Here is a 21666-nt window from a genome sequence, read left to right on the forward strand (position 1 = left end):
CCTTGCCCATGAGCTGGTTCCCTGGCTTCTCACTATTTTGTGAGATGTACAGTTTGTGCCAAAGCCTGTCTGTTCCTCCCCCTTCTAATAAGAAGTGAAAAACAAAGATTGGAAGATGACAGTGGAAGAGCTGAAGTGAATCTGTCATTGATTAACCAAGGAAAGCAACAGTCACTGTTGTGCATTACAGATCATATTGTCAGCACGTAGGCAAGCATCTCACTGCCTTCAGCTAGACTGGGATTGGGATCAGTGATTAAAGATCTCATTTCCCATACTGGTCTTAAATGGTCAGGTGAATCTGCACCGTCAGTGAGCTAACGATCCTTTTAAGATGACAAATAATTTGGTCTGAAAGCAGGCAATCCAGAAGATGCTCGCTGCTGAAGATTGCCAGAGGACTTTGCAGCAAGATGATTACTTTTCTCCTTTAGAAAGGGGAGAGGTGCAATGAAGAGAGGAATTCTTTGTAACTGTGTTTTTTGCCCTATTTCGGGGAAAAATAATAAAGGGAGCATCTACAGTTCTGAACAGCATCCTGTGCGCTGTTGATGTCTGTGATGTGTCTGTCTTTTGAAACGAGAGATCTTAATACTCCTTAACACTCCAGGTCTTTCCATCAGTTAAAGTTTTTCCTGAGAACTTTTTGGTTGTTGTTCTAATTGAAAGAAACCCGCATTCCTTGCCTAAGTCTCCAGGTTTAGGAATCACAGTGAAGGTTTGGGGCACCCTTTGAGCGGTTACTTACTCTCTGAGTACATTATCTGTCTTCTCTGAGTTTCTTTCATTCTTCCCACCTTTATTTTCTTTTTCAGCTTTTCTTCCAGCTTTTGACTTGTGTTTCTTCTCTGCTTTCTCTCTCCAGTTTTTCTCATCCAGTAACTGCCTTCTTTGTTTTTAATTTTGTCTCCTCTTAATGCCAGTGTTTCCTTTTTTTTTTTTTTTTTTTTTTTTTTTTAACATAACCTATGACTACCAAAAATAATGACCAGGTGCCAACCATGAGAGATGCTGGGTAGCACGGAGTGAGCTTTGCTTGTCCAACTGTTCCCTGCTCCCTCCCCACCATTGCTGGGCACCTTCCCTACATGGGAGCACCAGCAGCTCTACTCATTGGGTTGCAGTGTGTAACTCAAGCCTGTGGCTTAAGGTTTGTGTGGCATGGAGGGGCTTTCCAGTGCTAGAGCTCAGGGCAGGTGTTGCTGAGTGTGGAGCATTCCCACAGCTTCTGGGACAATCCTGAATGCTATTTTGGCATTAACACCACGTCACTTAAAGGATCAAGGGCCACCTTTATGAGTGGGATCAGTTAAATCGTGCTTCTCTGGATGGCCTCCTGGAAATTGGTGGCAGACCTGAGCTGATTTGTATGCAGTCAAAGTCTGTCCCTGTGTCTTTGCTGCCTTAGCCCCAAGGTCTATAGATCACTGCAGCCCCTTTAGGGATATGCAGACATTTCCTTCCTTTTTATTGCCGTGTTTGCAAGGTTTATCCTTCTTTGCTGAGATACAGCATAGGAAAGAACAAACTCTGATAGGTTTAACCCATAATAAGTCTGATGTCCTCGGGGAAAACTGAGATTAAAGAGCCAAAATTCTCTGGGAGATTGTCACTTGGCTAATGATGATAGTTGCCTATGGCAGTTAGGGATGATATGGCTGATACTTAGCAGGGGTTGTGAACCAATTAGTCTGCTCAACAAAATACTTGGTCCACTGGGTGCAAATGTTAAGAATATTTATAGGGCTGGCGATGGAGTCAGCTAATCAAAACTGGAGAAAGCTACTTAAGAGACCGTCCTAGGTTCTCCAGAAGCCTCGAGATTACAAAGCTGACGGATAAACAAATGTTGGCCAATGTAAATATTAGGACTGAAAGATTGTATTTGAGCTCTTTTTCAGTTTCCTAGTTTTGTGAAATCAATTAGGGATGTCTGAAATGTGCACAAGTCAGCTGCCATTTGGGGAGCTGACTGCAGCTGTGGCTTTCCATAGGTGAGCTCCTCTAGGTTGGTTCCTTCATTCAAAGCCAGTGCTTGTGGTTCGTCTCAGCCAGGAGCCTTAATGGCAGATGGTGTCACGCAAGCTGGCCCAGGTTAGATTGCAGCACTACAATAACACAGCAGATATGGCATATTGGTTTGCATTCATTTACTGCTGGACTGTATTGCCACTAACTCTTCAACCTATTAACTTGCTGAAGTAGGAAACTACTGCAAATCAATATTGGGATCATAATTCTGTTACATTAGCAATGTCCAGCCCACAAAATACATTTACTCTACAAAATGTAGAGTACTCTACAAAATACATTTACTTACATAAAAACTGAAATGTTAATAAAAGTTAGTTTGCAAACTGGTGTAATCATGACCTGATTATTATTTTTTTTAATGCCTTTTTATACCCTCCTATACAAAAGCTGTCTTTGTGCTGCTGCCATTCTGGCTGCAAGTGGTTCTAACTGTGGTGGATTTTTATATGCAGATGTTATTTCTGATGATTCTAACATATAGAAAATGGTTTCCTGTTGTTTTTTTTGATGTATATATTTTTTTAATTCTAAAAAGTACAATGATTATTGGTACTGATAATTGTGTTAATAGCCTTTTTGTTCAAATGTGTACCAGAGGTGCAACATACTGGCAACTAAATGGGATAAAAATGGTCTTTCCAGGAGGAAGATCCAACTCCATGGAGACTCTCCAGGGATCTCATTAAAGCACCCTTTCTTAATATAGCATACTGCAAGACCAGCTATCAGGATCCCTGCAGTGTGGTTTCCTGATAGTTTAGTTTACACAGAATTAATTGTCTAATTTTGCAAGCAACCTGTGCAGTGTGCATTAGATTTTTATTTATTTGTAACCTCGAATCTTACTCTCCTGGATTCTGCTTCTGATTCAAAAGTAGTTTTTTTTACATTCTGTCTTTGCTTATAGCATTTTAAGATAGCACATACTGCATAGCAAGTATTGTGCATTTCCTGGTATGTCGTTCCAAATACAAGAAATACTGTTAATTTAACCTTTTTTAAAAATTATTTTTTTGGGGGAGATGGGCACTGTTCTTGAATACCAGAACTAAAATGGCTATCAGGAAAGCAAACTCAGATGTTTTTTTGAGGTGCTTGTAGTTTAGATGCTCTGGAAACTCAACCGGAGAGGAGGCAGTGGATTTCCTCAGGTGATTGTGCTGTGGCACAGAAGAGCAGAAGGAACAGGAGCCTGCCTGGAACAAACGACTGGCAAGCTGCACCCACTTGATGCAGAAGCATCCAGAAATGTGTATTAGTGAAGTCTGGCTGAGAATTTGGCTTGAGCAGGATTTAAAATGTGTCCAAGCCTTCCTTTTTAAAGTCAGGTTCTTGAAATATGATTTGCATGCAAATGGTAGGCTTCCATCCCACTGCCAACATCATTTAGCTGCATGAGAAAGATGGAGCGATGCAGAATATTCTCCAGCTTGGTTTGGACAGGATGGCTGCTAAAACCACTGCTGGTCTCAGCCATCTGCTAAATGCTGCCTTCCAGCTCAGCTTGTCCTTGCTGCTGCCCTCAGGAGATGGCTGTCCTTCCTGTACCTGCTTGGGCTGATGCAGGTGGGAAGGAGATAGATGATAGGCTTCTGTTGTTCCCTTCCCCTGGACCTGGCTGTGTTCCTGCTGCCTGCTGATACACTTACCTCGAGGATGGGCTTTGCTCTGTGCAGGCTATCACAAAATGCAAACAGCTGTGCTGAATCTATTGCCCATCTACAGGATACGGTATGGTTCCAGCCTACCAAATGAATGTCTCCATCACAGCATCAAAGCAGAGTTGCTCTCAGCACATTGCATGCACTCAGCTTGACCTGACAAGAGGCTGTTCTCTGTCTGTAGGTGCTGGAAATCCAGATGCTGCACTGCCTTGAGATGGGGATTTGATGGTGTGCAGGGCTTGAGTGCTGTGTCCCATCCTGGCACTGCTGGTAATATGGAGGTTGTTCTGGTGTCAATTCTTATCTCAGAGTGTTGACATCATATTACTAAACAGCGCTTAAACAGCTCTCTCCATTAAAGAATGAATTCCTGACACAATTGAAGTCAATGGGGCTTTTGTCACTGACTTCAATAGGTCTCAGCTTCCACCTCATGACTCCTTGGGAAGAATAATAAATGGCTGCTGAAAATGCAACTGCCACTGACATTCAGTGGGAAAGTATAATTAGCAGTCAGTCATGGAGCTGCCATCCCAGTAGTCTGATGAATAATAGAACTGAGTGCAAGTGAGATGTCGCCTTCCAAGTGGGTAAAATGATTTTTAGCAGATTAGCATGAGTGTAGGCAGCCAAGAAATATGGCATGAGAACCAAGTGTGAGATGAGTTCTAGACAGTAGGCATCAACTTTTCAGTCTGTCTGGTTTCCGACATGTACCGCACGGTTTTATGTAAACACTGCAGCAGGAAGATGTTGGGTATCAAGGAGACAAAATCTTGTTACAAGACTTTCTTCTTGTTACCGAGTTGGAATTAGTGGTTTTAAAAGAGTTGAGAGATATTTCAATAAATGTCTCTTCTCCCTTTTTGCATCGTGTCAAAAATCCCTTTGGAGCAGGCTGGAAGATGGCTTGGGCTCTGTGGTGAGGATGAGGTACGAGGGTGAAGGTTTTGTGGACTTTTGAGAAAACACTTGCTTGGAAACCTTTATTTTCAGCAGTTTTATCAACTGATACAGCAGACAAAAATATGTTCTGAATTCATGGATCTCCCCTTGAGCACAATGAACAATTAAAGCAAGAAGAAAGCAAACCCAATGTAGTTTTAATCATTGGTTTCAATCTGTAGTTGGTCTTAGCACTGCATGCAGCTTTGTGAGAGCATAAAGACAGCACTGTAACTCCACGGCTTTTAACTCTGCTGTTTATGCATTGTGATTGGCAAAGCTATTGACTTCGTATTCTTTCATGTTCTTTATGTTCCTTTCTGTTTTGATGTTATCATGCAGTCATCTTAGCTACGTATTAAACAAGAGACTACTTCAATATAGAATGATCAAAAGGGTGAGGGAACACAGGGTCATAAAGAATATATGGAGAGCTCTGGGAGAGTGATAAGTTGAATTTAAAGGCTTTTTCAAGCTGCTTAATTCCTGCTTAGATTTCTGATGCCACCAATAGGTAACAGTCCTATTCTTTGAATCTTTTACCAAGGGTTGACTGGTAGAATCTTGGTTTTACATGGGCTTTAGAGAGCAAAAGGCCACCCTGAAGGTCAAGCCTTAGGAGATTTCCTCTAAGAGCTCATTGATTCTACTGGATTTTGACTTGAAAAAAGACTGCGCCTTCCTCGATCTGTGGCTTGGATACAAGTGGCTCAGTGTGTGCCAGCACAGAAGGCAGGAGTAAGAGTGTAAATGCAGGAAAAAAATAGAGGAAGATGCTGTGGGGCAGACAGACAGTGATTTCAGTCTCTCGCTTGTACAATTCAGGCTAGAGACATTATTAGCTACTGGCCATGAAAAAAAGAAAGTATTATTTTATTGCTTTCAGAAATGGTCTGTATTAACAGTGAAATTGGGCAGAATAAAGATTTATGGTCACATCCTCAGCTTGAGTAAACAGGCAGAGGAGCTCTGCTTGTAATGGGGATGGAAGGATTCAATGCAGCTGAGAATTCAGGCTATAAATACTGGGGCCCTGTTTTTTTTTACATTTGTAAATGAATGCATGGTTATTGTGAGTAGATGCATATGCAAGTAACTAACGTTATTCTGCACAAAAGTTGACTGAGCATATTTTGCCTCTCTAACCTCATTACAGTATTGGCTTTGTAAGTTGCTCAGTGCTGTAGTGATTAGCAAAACGGAAAGCCTACCCCATAAGCAAACTCTGTATTTGCACTATTACCTATTCCTGTGATATTTCAATCTGGTTCATTAGAAAAATTAGCATTTTTATGGACTAATTAGGGAAAAATGTTGCTTGAACTTTTTCTGATGTGCAGTGATTTTTCACAGCTTACTGAAACCAAGTAGAAGTACATCATGAATTCTCCCAGGGAAGAAAAAAAAGGCAAGAAAAGAAAAGATTACTGAAATTAACTCAAAAGATAGAGAAGATTTAAGGTTAAAAAAAAAAAAAAAAAAGGAATTAAGGTCAGATCAAATTAGTGTAATGTTGGCAATGCATGAAGATTTCAGAATTCAAAGCTCCAGATCTTTCAGCTATTTTCCTTCTGTAGACATCAGTATATTTTAAAAGCTGTCAGTCATTCGCCATATTTTTTGTGACAGTAGCAAAATGAACAGTAATGAGCATGAATAATAATGAGTGCATTGTTCACTATCTATAAATACCAATTGATTTTTTTTTTTTTTTACTGTAAGTTTCTATATTTCAGCCCAAATACACTTCAGTTTTTCTCTTCTTCTTAAAATCAAACTCAGGTTTGACAAAACCGTGGCTGTTCAATCAAACGTGCCTTACTTTTTATCATGTTCTGCTAATGAACCACTTGCTTTTGAAGTTTAATTCAAAATATGCATGTGCATCCTTTGCTCCTTCTCACATTCTGCATTTGCCAGGAGGGTTAAAATGGGTATTTGTAACTAAACGTCTGAGATTGTCTTTTTGCAAGGGAAGACGTCTTTTCTTCTTGGAGGAGGAATACCATTATTTTAATCAATGCAGGCATCTCCTGTTTTGATCGTTATGTTTTGATAATGATCTTGATTTGCAGAGGCACAGCAGTGAAATCCCCATTTCGGGCTTCTGTGAAGAAAGCAAAACCTCCATCTCGCGCAGAGGGTACAGGTTCAATTAGGCATTTGGGTGTCATGGGAGCCTGATGGAGCTTTAATTGGCTCTGGCTGACTGGCTCTTAGGCCATGATATTCTTTACCAGCAGTAGGATGCTTCTCAAATATATATGGAATTTTTTATTGCGTTTGAAAGCATTGCATGGACTCAGAATAATTATTTCCAAGTGCTGCTTTACAAGTTAATGTCCCATAATATATAGAAGTGAAAGAGAAACCATTAAAATAGTAGAATAATTAATGTTGGAAGGGACCTTTGGAGGTCATCTGCTCTAACCTTGTGCAGAAGGTACGGACCAACTTTAAGTTAGGTCACATTGCTCAGAGTTTGGCCAGCTGAAAACACTAATTAGCCATATATATATATGTTATATATATATATATATATATATATATATATAGGTGCTAAACAAGCACAGCTCTCAGCCTCATGCATCACATGCTGCAGATCCTCCTCATCCAGGCTCTCTCTGATGAATTTTTTGCAAATTCAGAGATTTATGGATGCCCACCTTAAGTGCTCCTGAACAAAATATTCCTCTACAGGAGATAGCACTTTATTGTCCTGGACAAAGAAATTATTAAACTAGATGTGGATGGCATAAGAGCAGGACTTCTCAGTGAAAAATGCTGTAAACAGTCACTGAATGCCTTATCCTTTCTGCACCCTTTGTCAGTAGTTCTCTTGCTCTCTTCAGAAAGAACTGATGTCTTTTCTGGCTTGTATTTTGCTGCAGGTGTACCTATGAGTGAACCTGTCTTGTGCATCCCATTCCTTGCCAGTTCCAACTCTGCCTGGGCTTTGGCTTTCCTAATCCCACCCCTGCAGGTCTGGGCAAGATTTCTGTAGTCCTCCTGGGCAGGTTATCCCCACTTCCACCTTCTGTTCACTTTCTTTTTGTGTTTGAGCTCAGTCAGAGATTCACGTTCAGCCAAGTCAGCCTTCTGCCACGTCTGCTCCTCTTCCTTTGCATCAGAGTGAATCGTTCTTGGGCTTTGAGGAGGTTTTTCATGAAGATCAAGGAGCTTCCTAGAGGCCTTTTGCTCCCCAGGGTAGCTGGCCGTGGCATTACACCTGCTAGTTCCCTGAGCAAGCCAAATTCTGCTCCTCTGAAATCCAGCATCAACCTTTTCTTTGATTTATTTGAAATCTAGGTTGCTTGTGCACCTCCAGTGGCCTTTTTAGCAGATATCAGTGTGTCTGAAGGCCACTATGATGACTGGGATGTTTGATTATAAAGGCTTTATCCACCTCCATCTCCAATTCTTGATCAGGCTGGCAGCAGCATCCTCATCAGCTGTTTCTGACCCACAAACACCAGCTTTCAGCCAATCCACTGCTGAGCTCTCAGCCTGCTACACAGCAGAGCTCCATGCATTGACATCAGTTTCCTCTATTCTAAGGAAAACTTTGTTTTCCAAGCTTATTTCTGAGCTGTTACATGTTTTTAATCTTCCAAAGTGCTGTATGGGAACTTTTAAGTCATGTCCTGAAGCAATGATTCAGCACCTGGTGAAGGGTGGCGAGCTCTGGGAGCACAGGTGGAAGCAATTCACCTGTGTGGTCCTATGAGGAGGGCCCTGGCTCTGCCCTTCTCTAACCTCATTTAAGGGCTGGTCGCTGCAAGGGAAGGATCTGTACTTGAAGATCACCTCCTTTAGATTATTTAGTGAGGCCTGATCTTTGGAAGGGGGTAAGCAATTCCTTCTTTATGACCAGATTGTGACCTCTGTCTTCTGTGGGTGATCCTAAGCTGGTTTATAGCATCTATATCTGCTGTTGCCTTTCTCTACAAGTGCTCTTGTCATTAGAAGCGTTTGTTTTTCCTGGTAGACAAAATTGCTCTTGAAAATGTACCGGGCTCCAAGCATTTGTTGTAGCACGGTATCTTAAACATGTGCTTAATAACTTCTCCGGATATAGAGGATCACTGGTGTGCTGTCTCTGTACACATTTGTGGATAGAAGGAGTTAATGGCATGCTTTCGGTCTCAAGGGCTAACGTAAAGAACTAATTGGACTGACTGATGTAGTTTGCAGTTGCTCTTTCCTCTCTGCACTTTCAGCAGTTCAAAAGTAGCAATACTGGAATGGCTCATCTTGACCTCAGTTGTCTTCTGCGTTAATAAAATGCCCTGTGCTGTTACTTATCAGTTAGGCCATTAGCCTGGGACTTGGACGTGTTATTTCTGGCTCCGTAATTATCCTCCTGCTGCAATTTCCTTGTCTGAATCAGGGATAACAAAGCCGTCCTTCTTTGCAGAGTGCTTGCAGATTTGCTGGGGAGAAGTGCTACATAAGGATTCAAGATTGTTGAATGAACAAGTATCACTCTGTTTCCATAGCCTGGCCATCTTATGGGCAAGTAGAGAGCTGATGACCAAATCAAGGTCAGACATGAACAAATCAGTAATAGCAAACAACTTCCGTCCTTTGATTTTTATCTTCTTCTGGTTGGAAGTCAGTAATTTTAGAAGTCTGAGGGAAAAAAAATAATTTGTAAATCGTTCACTAGCTTGATTTGGGGATCTTTCCACTCTGCTTATTTCATAGATTTATTTATATTAAATGCTAGCTAAGTTACTGATTAGAGTGTATGATTGCTTGCAGTTAGCCTCACGGGTTAAACCTTTCTGATCCTTTCTCCCTTCGTGTGTCATGGCAGTTGTCCTATGATTGACTTTCGCGTTGTGGAGTGGTGAAAAGCATCCTCAGTTAAATCTGTTTATGGTCTGCTTACAACTTTTAATTAGGGAAATCGTTGGTCAGGTGATATAGCCTTGCTGAAGCATTTCTATTTACACAGATCAATCCCAGCTGAAGTCTTGCTTCAGCATTTCTGAGGGTGACTGACTGGTGTTTTCACATGTGAGAACATCTGAAATCTGCTGTTTTAATCTGGAGAGCACAGAAATCGGTTTTCTGGCTGTGTTGCTTCCTGAAGCCCTAATGTTGTAATAGGAATGCATGGGTTGTATAAAAAAAATGACACTTTTGAGCTCCTTCTGAGGTTGCATTTCCAGTTCAGGAGAAATCCTTTTTCCAGCTCGGGTGCCATTTAGTTTTGCATATGCCATGTTAAAGAGCCTGGGGAGAGGTTGCAGCACAGAGATGTGTTGTGCATTAGGTTATTAAAATCAAGTTTAAGTGTGCTCTATGCCTTGGGGATTTTAATTGCAAAATCGTTCTAACTAATGGGCAGACAGTAAGCGTGCCAAATTTTACCCCAAGGTATGCACAGGCTGCTGTGATAGCGGCGGTTGTGCTCGCTGACTTTTATTGACTACCAGGATTTACTGATCAAGGAGGGAAATATTGACAGAGGTGATTCCCTGGCAGGCACAATTTTCCTCAAGGGGCAATAACGCTGGTGTCCACTGTAAATCTGAAATCAATAGATACGTGTGTCGTGGTGCTGGGTAGAACAACTGAATGCCTTCCTACTGAGGACTTGGGGCCATGCTCTACACGAGAGCACAGTGCCTTTGCACAGACCTTGACATTTCCTTTAAGGAAAATGTCTGTGATGTGCCTAGCTAGCAACGAGCCAGTAAAAAGATGTGTGTGTATGCATCAGCCCTTGTATGTGTGCTAGGGCCAGGCTGATTTCTCTTCTGGTACCTGTCCGAACAGCTTCTAATGCCATACGCTGCTATGCTAAGATCAGTGAGTTATGTACCAGTAATGAGCTGCAGTGTTTTGTATGCCTGAATAATCGTGGGTCAGAATCCGGCCCAATAAGCTTGATTTATGAAAACTTACTCATGCTTGCCTTCTTTTATTGGTACGGTAAATCACATAAATTGTTTGACTAACACAGTGTGATGGTTTTAGACAGCTGCAATCGGTACTTCCAGGTTCTCTCCATATTATGGCAACCCTTCCAGTAACAAATGAATAGATATCTGAGAAATCTGCCATATTGTGTTTGCAGCGATAGGGAGCGCCGTGTTCTACAGGAGAAATCGACCCCAGGCTCACTCTTTCTATTCATGTTTTTTCTGAGTGGGCAAATTGAAAACTAAATTGGACATCTAAATTTTATTTCTGCAAAATTAGTTCTGTGCTACTGCTCCTAAAAGTGAAATTATTTAAGGAATAAGAAAACTGACTTGTACAGGCTTTTCTCAGTAGCTTTGTTGGATTGTATTCATATTGTGCATGCGTAGGACTATATCTGAAAATGCTTCTTGCTGCTTTAATGATTAAGAGCTCCTTCCTTCTTGCTTTTTTTTTTTTTTTCTTCCCCCTCCTTGGGGAAAAAAATTAATTAAATGTGTGTACTTGGCATTAGTTTGATGCTGTCACTGCGGAACTCCCCTTAGCATATCTGCCCTTCCTGTGTGGCATCCAGCCCCCCCACTCTAAGGACAGCAATCTTTTCCAGTGGCTACATTTGGTCACTCAATACTCTGCTGTTTTCCAAGCAGGTAAATGCATCTTTGCATTGCTTGGGGAGAAAAGAAATCCTTCACCAAGCGCCTTTTGCTATTAATATGCTGAAGTGAAGTGTATTACTCCTTGCCTCTTGCACTGATGGGCTGAGCCAGGGAGCCACAGCAGGGCTGTGCTTCAGGAAAGCAGCTAAAGCAGCACTGGGGCTGTGTCCTGCCCTGTGCTCCCCCTCATAGGAGAAGTGGGCGGCTGAGCAGGAAGGTCACATTGCAGCAGACATCCCATGTCCTGGCCCTGGGTGCAGGAACCCAAGGAGCCATCGGTGCCATCTGTGGTGTGAAGCCCTCACTGCTCCTGGTTTCAATCTGTCAGCTCCCTCCAGCCTTCTGGGCATCGAGAGATTGAAGTGGCTGTGCTTGTGGAACGGTAACAGTAACTGCCATTGGGAAGCAGGAGGCAGGAGCAGCACTGCGAATGCAGATGGACATGCAGGCACTTTGTGAGCGCACATGGAGGAAACAATATCCCAATTTTCTATTTCATCTTTAAAAATCACAACAGGTTTACGAGACCAGGGCACCTAACCACTGTGATCACTGTGACCACATGAGGTCTTCAGGACAATTGCCATAAATCCCGCTTTATAAGGCTGTGTTTTTCCTTTGTGCACAAGGCATGTAAAGTCACACAGCAGGTTACATTCTCAGCACAGACTGTGAGATGTTTGTTTTCATTAAGACATGCTTTGTTTCAGCAATGCTTTCTTTTCCACTGTAATGCTAAATGTCATCTCATTAAGACTTTTGCAGCTGCAGATTTGCTGCCCAGGTGCCCATGTCTGTTGTGTATGTGACTCATGGGAGGATGATAGAGCTTTTCTGCTGGGAGCAATGGACACTTCCTGCCAAGGAGGGCTCTTTCCTTCATGTCGCAGAAGACATTTGGGCAAAATGATGGTTTCCCTTCACCCAGTGCTGCACTTTGAAAGGATTTGGGATCACCTGCTGTACTGTCACAGTGTGGGTTGTAGGCTGTGATGTGGGGGAGGATTGTGGAGGTGCAGGGTCAGCTTTGTCCCTTTGGTTGGATGCTTTCTGATGCAGGCAGTCCATGTGCTAAAGCTGCTGGAGGTGCACCTGAGCACTGAAAGTGTGGTTCCTACTCTGCCTTTCCAGTGCTAATGTTATTTTTGTGGTTTTGGGCAGTGCTGAATTCTCACTGTTGATTTATACTATAACTGAAACAAGAACAGCCAAAAGTTGCTGGCTCCCATAAACCCAGGGAAAAGCACCCAGTGATACAGGTCAGGTTCCCAACACTGTATTTTGTTTTTTCATTTATTTTGCCAGGCTTTCCTTTGCTTTCCTCTGGAACCATTTTCTGTATAAATCCTTCCACTCAGCCTGTGAGCTCTATTTACACATCCTCTGTTCATGCAGCCTACTGATATAACTTCAGTCCCACAGACCTTCTCTCCAGGAAATTCTATTAAGATTTTCTCTTAGCACAACCAAGTAGCCCTTCAGAAATCCTTTATCGGATCTGCTCTTTCCTGTTATGGTTTCTTCTGCTTTTTTTTTTCCCTGTGGATAGCTGTAATTTAAAGCTTGCTCGATCGATAAGTCCAAGATGCACAGTGTAAGTGGGAGCAGCAGACAAACAGCTGCTGACGACAGGAGATGGCCGATTAAAAAGAACTTGGGTAGAAAGCATTTGAGCTAGTACTCTCTGCTGTGATTTTTTGGGTTAGATTAAAAATAAGGGAAGGAGGGCAGAAATTGTAATTCCCTCCTCTGAATCTCTGATTAAAATAGCGTTGAGTTCCTTCTTTTTCATGTCTCTAAATAAAAAGTGGGTTTTTTATTTGGAGAAGATGTTTTAATCAATTGCAGGTAAATTGGCTTAATGCAGAGGTAGCCAAGGAGAATGGCAGGAAGTCTGGGCCTGATGTAATGACAGCATCTCTGGTCTTGAACTCTCTAAATGTAGTCCTGTGATAAGGTGATAGTCTGGAAATAGCCTTTGTTTTGCACTGCTTGCATTGTTTTCTACTCTGCTTTTTAAGCTCTGGTGAGTGGCATGGGTCTGGGCTTGAGCTTGTTTCTCCTCTAGCTGAGGCATGTCTTGCACTGCTTGGACCAGGCTTGGCTGGGCTGTACCCAGCTGGCACAAGCTGTACATCAGGCAGTTTGCATTTGGCATTACAAATTGCCGATGCGTTACTTTGGAAAGGTAAAGACTCTCTAAAAGGCTGTAGGCTGCCAGCAGGAGAGTAAACATTTCTGAGCTAAAGCCTCAGTGGGCATCAAGAAGGATTAAGGATCAGCTGGAAGTAGAAGTCCAGTTCCTGAATCACTGCAAAAGCTTAAGGAATGTTTTCTACTCATGTCAGAAAACGTAGTTTATTGACAGATGGGTTGAACTCTGAAATATATATGCTAGTGAGTTGTGGTTTGATGAAATCAGACAGTTGTTTTGACAGGGAGGTTCATGTAAATGTTCTGTATGTGCCCATAACCACAGAGCCTACCTGGAAGATGAGAGAGGTGTGTGGCATGAAGCATAGACGTGTACATCCCTGTATGCTAATTCTGGCTACGTACACCAAAATAGCAAAGTGTTAAAATAGGAGTTGGGAAGGCTGTGGGAAAGGAGGTGCGTGTGTGTGCTTGGGGAAAGGGGCTGGGTCTGTCCGTGGGGGGGAGGAAGTCTGTCTGCAGGTGGTGAAATGAGACGTGGGTCGTCTCATTCTCATTGCTGCTACCAGTGTGTAGCAGCAGAGCATCGTCACAATAAGATGCTGAGCAGGAGCCTGCAACAGCTCTGCAAGGAGATGCCAGCTGAAAAGCTGAGGGATATTGTAGTTGTGTTTGCCAGCAGGGATACTGAAATGCAGCTCTTCGTCATCTTGTTTGAAATGTTATTGGGTTGGCAGGGGGAACACAAAAAAAACAGCGAATCTTCAATACGCTCTTCTTTCATGAGGATTTGTATTTTAAATGAAAGTAACTTTTGGAAATTACTTTGAAATCTTGTATCTCACTGGTGAACTGTAGGAGGGTAATGATTGATAAGATTTATTGTTTCTGCTTTTCTGTTATCTGGTGGTTCCTGTGAACACTGACTCTTATCTGGTTGGTACCATATAAACACTTTAGGAAGCTTGTAATCTAAGGACGCAAGAAAGGCAAAGAAAGAGAGACAACAGAGACCTGCCTTGTTCCAAGGTCACAAAGCAGATTGAGAATCAGAGTCAGGTCTTCTAACTTAAGCCCATTTTCCTGTTCTATTTGGTATGCTGCATTTATCATTCAAATGAGGAAAGCCCCATCTTATTTCAGCTAAGTGGAGGGCAAAGGGAATGAGTTCAAACTCCGTGATGTAGGGGGGGGGGGGAATGGAAACCAAGAAGTGGCACTGATAAAGATGCTGCTTTTAGATGAATGCAGTGTATGATAACTCGCACATTTGTCTTTCTCTGTAGATGCTGTAAGGTGGGGAGAGTGAATCCGGTGTGAACTGCGAATCGACCAAGCGCTGATGAAGGAGCAGCCACAGCGACTGCTGAGAATCCATCCTTCTTTATTTCTGAATGGTAACAGTTGAAGTCTTAAGTATTATATCCTTATTGCAAACCTTCTCTCTTTACCATGCTTGCTGTAGTAGCATAAATGTGTTTGTGTAACTGTACATGCTGTGGAATAATTCCATGTGATTGTGTGTATATATATAAGATATTATACAAGGCCAAGCCCTAAGCTGGGCTTTATCCTGTAGTAGGTTTTCATGGATAAGGAACTTGTGGTTTTGTATGTGAAAAATCCCCTCAAATCCATTTGGTTCTTCAACCTGTTGGGAGAAAGTGGTGTAATTATTCAGATTAATTCCAAGCAAGTCTTCCTTCTTGCTCTTCAGGGGTGGTGGCCATTGGGGCAGTGAGTGACAGTGCATTGCCCCCTGTACCTTGCCCTCCTTACAGCTGCCTTGTGGTGCCCTGAAGAAACAGGGAAGGAGCAGAGCCTTGGTGCTGTGTGGCCAAGAGGTGTTTGTTGCAGGAAGGGGGTCTGGGAGCTTCAGAGGTGTTTTCTGAGTTGGACTTCACTAGAGTTGCCTCTTATGGGAATTTCAATGCCCTTGGACCTGTTCTGTAAAGAGATGTACATAAAGGGAATAAAAACACTGGCAACAGGATTCTAACTGTTTTCCTAAATCCTATTTGTTACAAATCTATGTGTTTTTGCTCTGTTTCTTGTTTGTGACTGGTGACAAGAGAGTCTGTGCTACCAATACATGGAGCTTAACTAAGCATTTCTCATTTGTTTTAATTAATGGGAGCTCTAAGACTTTTGTACAGGAATTATTTACCACTTCTTTGGAAGTACTGTTTGTTCTGCTTGTTTGCTGTTGGTCTTTTTGTTTCCTTTATTCTGCTCCCTGCCCTTTACTGCTGCAGAGGGCAGAGTGGAGAACACTGCATCTACTGCTGAATTTCATTTTGTGTATTGTTGTGGTGTCTGAAATTCATACCAACAAGTTGCTGATAAAATGAGGTCTGTCGTCATGCTGCTCTAACTTTCTTGAGTAGGAAAATTTTTATTCTTGTGTTGGTGCCGTATTTATTTTTGTTTGCATGCAGTGGTAGTGTCAGATGGAAAATAATGTACTGATTTCTGATGAACCACAACAAATCAAGCAGTAGAATTCAGGTGCTGTGTGCTTCTATAAAACCTGATTGCATTTTGATTCTCCTCTCTTTAGAGGAGTTCTGAACAGGAGCTGACTGTGTCAGTCCATAAGTTAGCTTAGAAAGTTTCTCTCTTTCAAGACCAACCATCTGGAAAGGTCACCTTGTGAAGGTTGCTTGTTTGGTAGGTCTGCCTGAGCAAAGAGAATAAAGGTTTTCTCTGCTCTTTTTTTTTTTTTCCCTCTTCTTTTTGTGGGATGATTTGTCTTGATTATTCTTGCATACCCCCCCAAAACATGTGCTTATTTTTTTCCAAATAAAAAAAAAGAAGTTCCTCCTGTGTTTTCCATGAGGCTATCACATGAGCGGGGCTTCTCCATTTCAAAGGAGAAATACTGGAAGTGTAGGCGTAACGTTCTGAGCGTAAACTGGCACAGATTGTTGTCTCTGACCTTCTCTCCAAGCAGGAAAGGTCACCCAGTGATGCAGCCTTTCTCGCCAGCTGTGTGCTCGGCCCCATGCGTCAGAGATGTGCGTGTTTGGGAAGTGTGCTGCTCTCCTCCACTCTGTTCACAGCTTTCCCATTGCTCTGCGGGCTCTGCCCTTTCCCCTGGCTCAGCCAGCGCCTATCTGGGATCAGCCCTGTGACCAAGGGATGAACCCAGAGCCATTCAGTTGGGGCTGAGAGTTAAGTTAATATATGCTCCCCCATCTGCCAAGCAAATATGTGCATTTACACAGGGCCTCTGTATTTAAACACACTCCTCCTCTTTCTCAGCTAGGGGAATTGTCATTAAGATTTCATTGCGTTGTGATACATTTGCTTATAAGCCTTCCTAAATTTAGAATCTGTGAGTCCACTACGTTTTAAGAGATACTCTGCAGTTTGAAAGTTAGTCGTCCCATTGTTTGCATGTAAAATTCAGGGCGCAGTGTGTGAAGCTGCCTTTGTAAATTGGACACACTGTCATGTTATTTTCTACTTTCTAAAAGCCACAGAGCTGCTGAATGAAGCTCCTATCCCAAGGAGAAGATAGGGCTCATTAAAAGCTTTAGCTGCGATAGAACAAATTGAGCTTCAGTGCCCCCACATAAAGATTATAATAACTGTAATAATAAATGAATTAATAATACGTTACAGGAGAATTCCTCCAGTCAGGTTGTCACACGCTTATCTCTGAAAATTGACTTCAGTGAGGTGTGTCACATGAGCTAATGACCTTAACTGATGGATTCAGGAGTTCTCCACACTCTGAAATCCACTTAAATTCAGTTTTCTGTACTCCTGACAGCCTTCAAGACAGACGTGGGATAAGTAGATCCATTTGGTGTGGTGGGCTGGGAGGCTCCTCTTTGCTGAAACAAGGCAGTCTCCAGCTTTGTCCTTTGCAAACTGGGGTAGGTTCAGCCCTGACCACTTGCAAGGGAAAATTCAAGTTGGCCATCAGCATTATGGGCCAGACAGCACCAGTGGGGCACGTGTGTTCAGGTGGTGTGTGCAGGTGTTCATGCTACCTTTGTTATACAGAGACCTTCCATGATGTTGAACCTTTAAAGCTCATGCTTGTATTTGCCACGAACAAATTCTCTTGGCTGGAGCTGCAGATGAGAAAGAGATACTCTGTGGTGTGATGGAGCTGTTCCTGTGCTCTGTGGGAAGTACTGGGGGTAGGGCAGACTGCCCAAGAAGTGGGAGCCTGGGGATTTGCACTACCTGCCCTGCACCAGAGCTGGCTCTGTAACAGCTATTAGGCACCTGTGCTGTGCTGAGGGGAAAACTGCATTAAGGGAATTGATTACTCAGACACTGTAACTCATGCTGGTTGTAAATGGCATTTTTAAGCACCGAATCACCTTTAAAATTAATCCATTAGTCACTTCTGAGAGACAAAGCAGCCCTCTAAAGCCTGGGCACTGCAGATGGAAGTTACTTGAGTTGTGAGGTTGGTAGTTTTTACAATTTGGAGTAATTTTTACTTGGGGAGCTTGTTTATATGCCCCAGTTCAGAAAGAAATCAGTGGGTTTCAAATTCAGATTGTGGTGAAAACGTGTCCTTTTACTGCATGTTGCACTGAGTGCTGCTTCTGGACGTCCCCCTTTATACCTGCCAGCAGGCACTTGTAGATGTTCTGGGCTGTTAGTTTGCATCTGTAAACACTGACCCTTGCCCATGGAACCGTATGCGTGTGTATATACATGTGTATATATAAAAAATATAAAACTTGCTCAGCATAAAAATTCAGACAAAAGAATATCATCAGTGGTTTTCTTATCAGTGCATTGCATCATGCTAATACTACAGCCAATAGTAAACTACTTAGGCATTTTACTGGAATAAAGGAAATCATACCAGGAGTTTTATTCTGGAAGATGCTGAGCTTGCTTGTGAAGTGGCACAATATGTGGCTTGCTTTGTTTGCTGCTGACGAGAGGATAGCTCAACAGTTGCTCTAGTTTGCACTGGGATTCTTTTCTTTCTCAGTGCGTTGCCTTGCTATGGTACATTGCTGTCGTAGATACAAACCAGAAAAAAAAAAGTATTAAAGTAGCAAAAAAGGTAATCTATTAGTGTATCAGATTGTTATGGCTCCAGCAAATGACCAGAGTGTTGCTCATGTATCACTTGAAGTGGCTGTGCAGGGAGCTGGAAGCCCAGTTCTGTTTATCAGTCCTCCAAGCAATAAAAGAAGCAGTTGGCAGCACTGAGGATTTTGAATTTTGGAACAGAACAAATGGATACCTGCTAGGAAACTGCTAAAACAGCAATAGCCTGGGGCTGGCAGTGTATGAGGGGGGAATACGGCTCCACCAGCCAGCTGGGTGCGGTGCCTCCATACGATTTCTGTATTGACTGCTGTCAGAGGCAGGAGAAAGGGCTGAATGTTATGGCTATTCTTAAATTTTTAGAAACGAGACTAGGCTCATTAACGCTCTCATCAAATGGCTTTCAGTTGCTATCAGTCTGACTTGTATTTGAATTGATGACCTTGAGATAAAAGGCTTTTTATTCTATTACCAATCTCCTGAGCCATCAAGTCTTTAATATGCCGTGTAAAATCAACTTTCAGATGGTATTTCTTTATATAATGTTACTATTTATTATTAATGATGTCTTATTTTGTGCGCTGCTGGCTATAGTTGTGCAAAATTCTACTTGTGTTATTTCTATTGTTTCAAAATATATCCCCTATATTACTATATACATGGAGAAATAGAGGAAATAGATTGGTGAGAGACTGTGATTCAGTGTCATATAAACGAGTTAATAAAATCACAGAAATACAATTGAACATCAGCAAAGTTCATGTATCAGTTCAGTAAATTGAAATACAGTATTCAGTTTTGATGCTGAAATAAGCTTTCCTGGAAAGTACCATACAGGACTACCAAATGCACAGTAAGTTAAGAAAAATGAGTAAGTATATGCCACGTAAACTAATGCAGTGAAGGAACTGTATTAAGTGCCACCCTCTTCCTCCTGAATGGATTATTCTAGAAGAAAGTCCATTTCAGGAAAGCAGGGAAATAGGGATGCTAAGCAGAGCTGTGATGAGGGAGGTTTTTCTATTTTGATTTTATTTGGGTGTGACCTTGGGAAAGCTAGCAGAACTGGGATGGAAGTGCCTTTATGAACAGAATCACTGTGAATTCTGAAGTATGACAGCTGATTGTCCATAGATGACCTGACTTCAAGAATGTTATCGTTCTTCAAAATGCATATTATGTGAAGGTGATGATATGCTGAGCAGCAGCGCTCAGTTGTGCCAAATGATTCTTTCCTCATCATTTTGTTCCAGTGGAGATAATGTAAAGTATTACTTCCTGGATGTTTTTGACAGCAAAAGTGCTGGAGTGCAGATCTGACCCAGGAGCTTAAAGAGTCATCTAGGTGACCTTGCAGCCTTCCAGTGAGGGTATTAACAGCCTCCTTGGAGATAACACATTCCATTGATTAACTTTCTGTACAACTCATGGTTTTATTGTATCTTTTCTTACTGTGCATTAAAGCAGTTACTTCTCATGCTCATGAAGTACAATCATAATTTTCTTAATTAAAACATTTTTTATGTTGGAAGATAGCCTTTATGTCTACATTTTGGGCCTCTCTTTTCATGGATTGAGCAAATACCCTTCTTTCTAGGTCATGTTTTCTAAACCCGATATGAATAATTACCTTCCACGTCCCGTGGTTAACATCTGTTAGCATTTCTCAAACCACCACTTGTCTCTCTGGCAGACTCCCATTGCTGACTCACGTTTAGGTTTTATCCTTCCTGACCTCTCTGTTCTGCCTACCTAACAAAGCACATCCTCAGGTCGGCATTTATTTCCAAAATAGGCTGAACGTTGTGTGTTTTTTTTTTTTTGCCTAATTATCTTTACAAGTTTTAATGTTTTAGCTACACGCTGAGATCACTTGGTATGCTGGTACTATCATCCCTAGGGCTTGAAGCTCCTCTGTACTGTATCTTTGTGTTACCAAAGTCATTTGTGAATAACTGGGTCAAGTGCACTCCCCTGTGGAGATGGACTGGTGTTTTCCATCTGTTTGGAAGCAGACAGGATAGTTTCTCTATGACTGTGTTTATTCTTATTGCAATGGGATACTTTTTTTCATCAAAAGGTATTTAGCTCCTCTTATAATAGTGTGATTATCCTTATTTAAAGAGAGAAAAAAGATTGGGTTGATGTGCTTAGTTCTTCACAAGCAAATTTTATTTCTTCTCAAGTTATATTCCTCTGGGTTCTTAATTCCATTGCTTGACCACTGTTCCTCTGTCTTCCAACATACTAAATCCAAACTGAATAACATTCCTCTTTCCCATTTCAATAGCGTCAGCGTTTGACCATCCCTTGCCTCTGGGGCTCAAAACTTTTCAGATTAAACGCTAATAAAAATACATTAATTAAAAATGTGGGGATGATCAGGCCAGAATATGAAATCATGATTTTGTCTGACTATTGTTTGTGGTAACCAGGAAGAAAAATATGAAAGGCAAAGTGATTGCTTAGAGATTGAGGGTCTGTGACCCAAATTACTACTGTTATTGCAAATATTGTGTCCTGAGGGATCAGTAACCCTTTCAGTCTGTAAAAGGGTGAGAAATGGCCTTGTTTCCTGACAGCCTGAAAACTGCTTATGACACCCTGCTCCAGCCTTGATGGCGTTAACCGGAGTGATGTTTCTCTAGAAAAGAACAATCCCCACGTGGGCACTGCCTCAAGCTGACATGGGCAGTGGTGAGGTGCCAGCTCATGTTAGGCTCAGCCCTGGGTTTTTCTTCCCAAATCCAATGCCCTTTGCAAAGTGCTTAGGGTGGTAATGGGGAATTGTCTGCTCAAGTGAAGGTTTGGATGCATGGACAGCAGCTTGCCTCTCCTCAGCCACCTGTACTGTGTGGTAAGGATGCTCAGTTCATACCCTTGTAATTCCTGGTCTCTGTGCACACCAAGCAGACTTACAGAATGATGCCTGAGCCAGCCAAATCAACTGCTTGTTAAAGCTTAACCTTGGAAGTGGTTGCAACTCCATTTCCTCAGATCTGATGTGTAACAGAATGACACTTAGTCCTGAATGTGTCTTGACAGAAATGTGGCAGATTACTTTGGAATTTTCTTCAGATGCTGCTGTGCTATTGAGATAGCTCCTCAAAACCCGTCCTGTCATGCTAACTCGAAAATTGTTGCAGTGGAAATTATTCCTATGGATCTATAAGATAGATTGTTGTTCAATTGTGCTGACAGCTGGTGCCCGCTAATCTGTTTATGTGGCTGTGCTGTCTTCCTTG

At 42.1% G+C, this 21666-nt stretch overlaps 1 protein-coding gene across 10 annotated transcripts in view; it reads left to right on the forward strand.

Moving 5' to 3' along the window:
• Positions 1-21666, forward strand: part of CHL1 (cell adhesion molecule L1 like) — a 109182-nt gene that overhangs the window by 14244 nt on the left and 73272 nt on the right. For 5 of the 10 annotated variants that reach the window (XM_048957351.1, XM_048957347.1, XM_048957345.1 and 2 more), the window contains exon 2: positions 14677-14787. The gene's annotated coding sequence lies outside the window, so the exon portion shown is untranslated. Of the gene's footprint in view, positions 1-8411; positions 8492-9060; positions 9188-14676; positions 14788-21666 lie in introns of those variants that run through there. The other 5 variants (XM_048957344.1, XM_048957354.1, XM_048957353.1 and 2 more) reach the window with 2 other exon arrangements.

Source organism: Lagopus muta, chromosome 11 (assembly GCF_023343835.1).
Source record: "Lagopus muta isolate bLagMut1 chromosome 11, bLagMut1 primary, whole genome shotgun sequence".
Lineage (NCBI taxonomy): Eukaryota > Metazoa > Chordata > Aves > Galliformes > Phasianidae > Lagopus > Lagopus muta.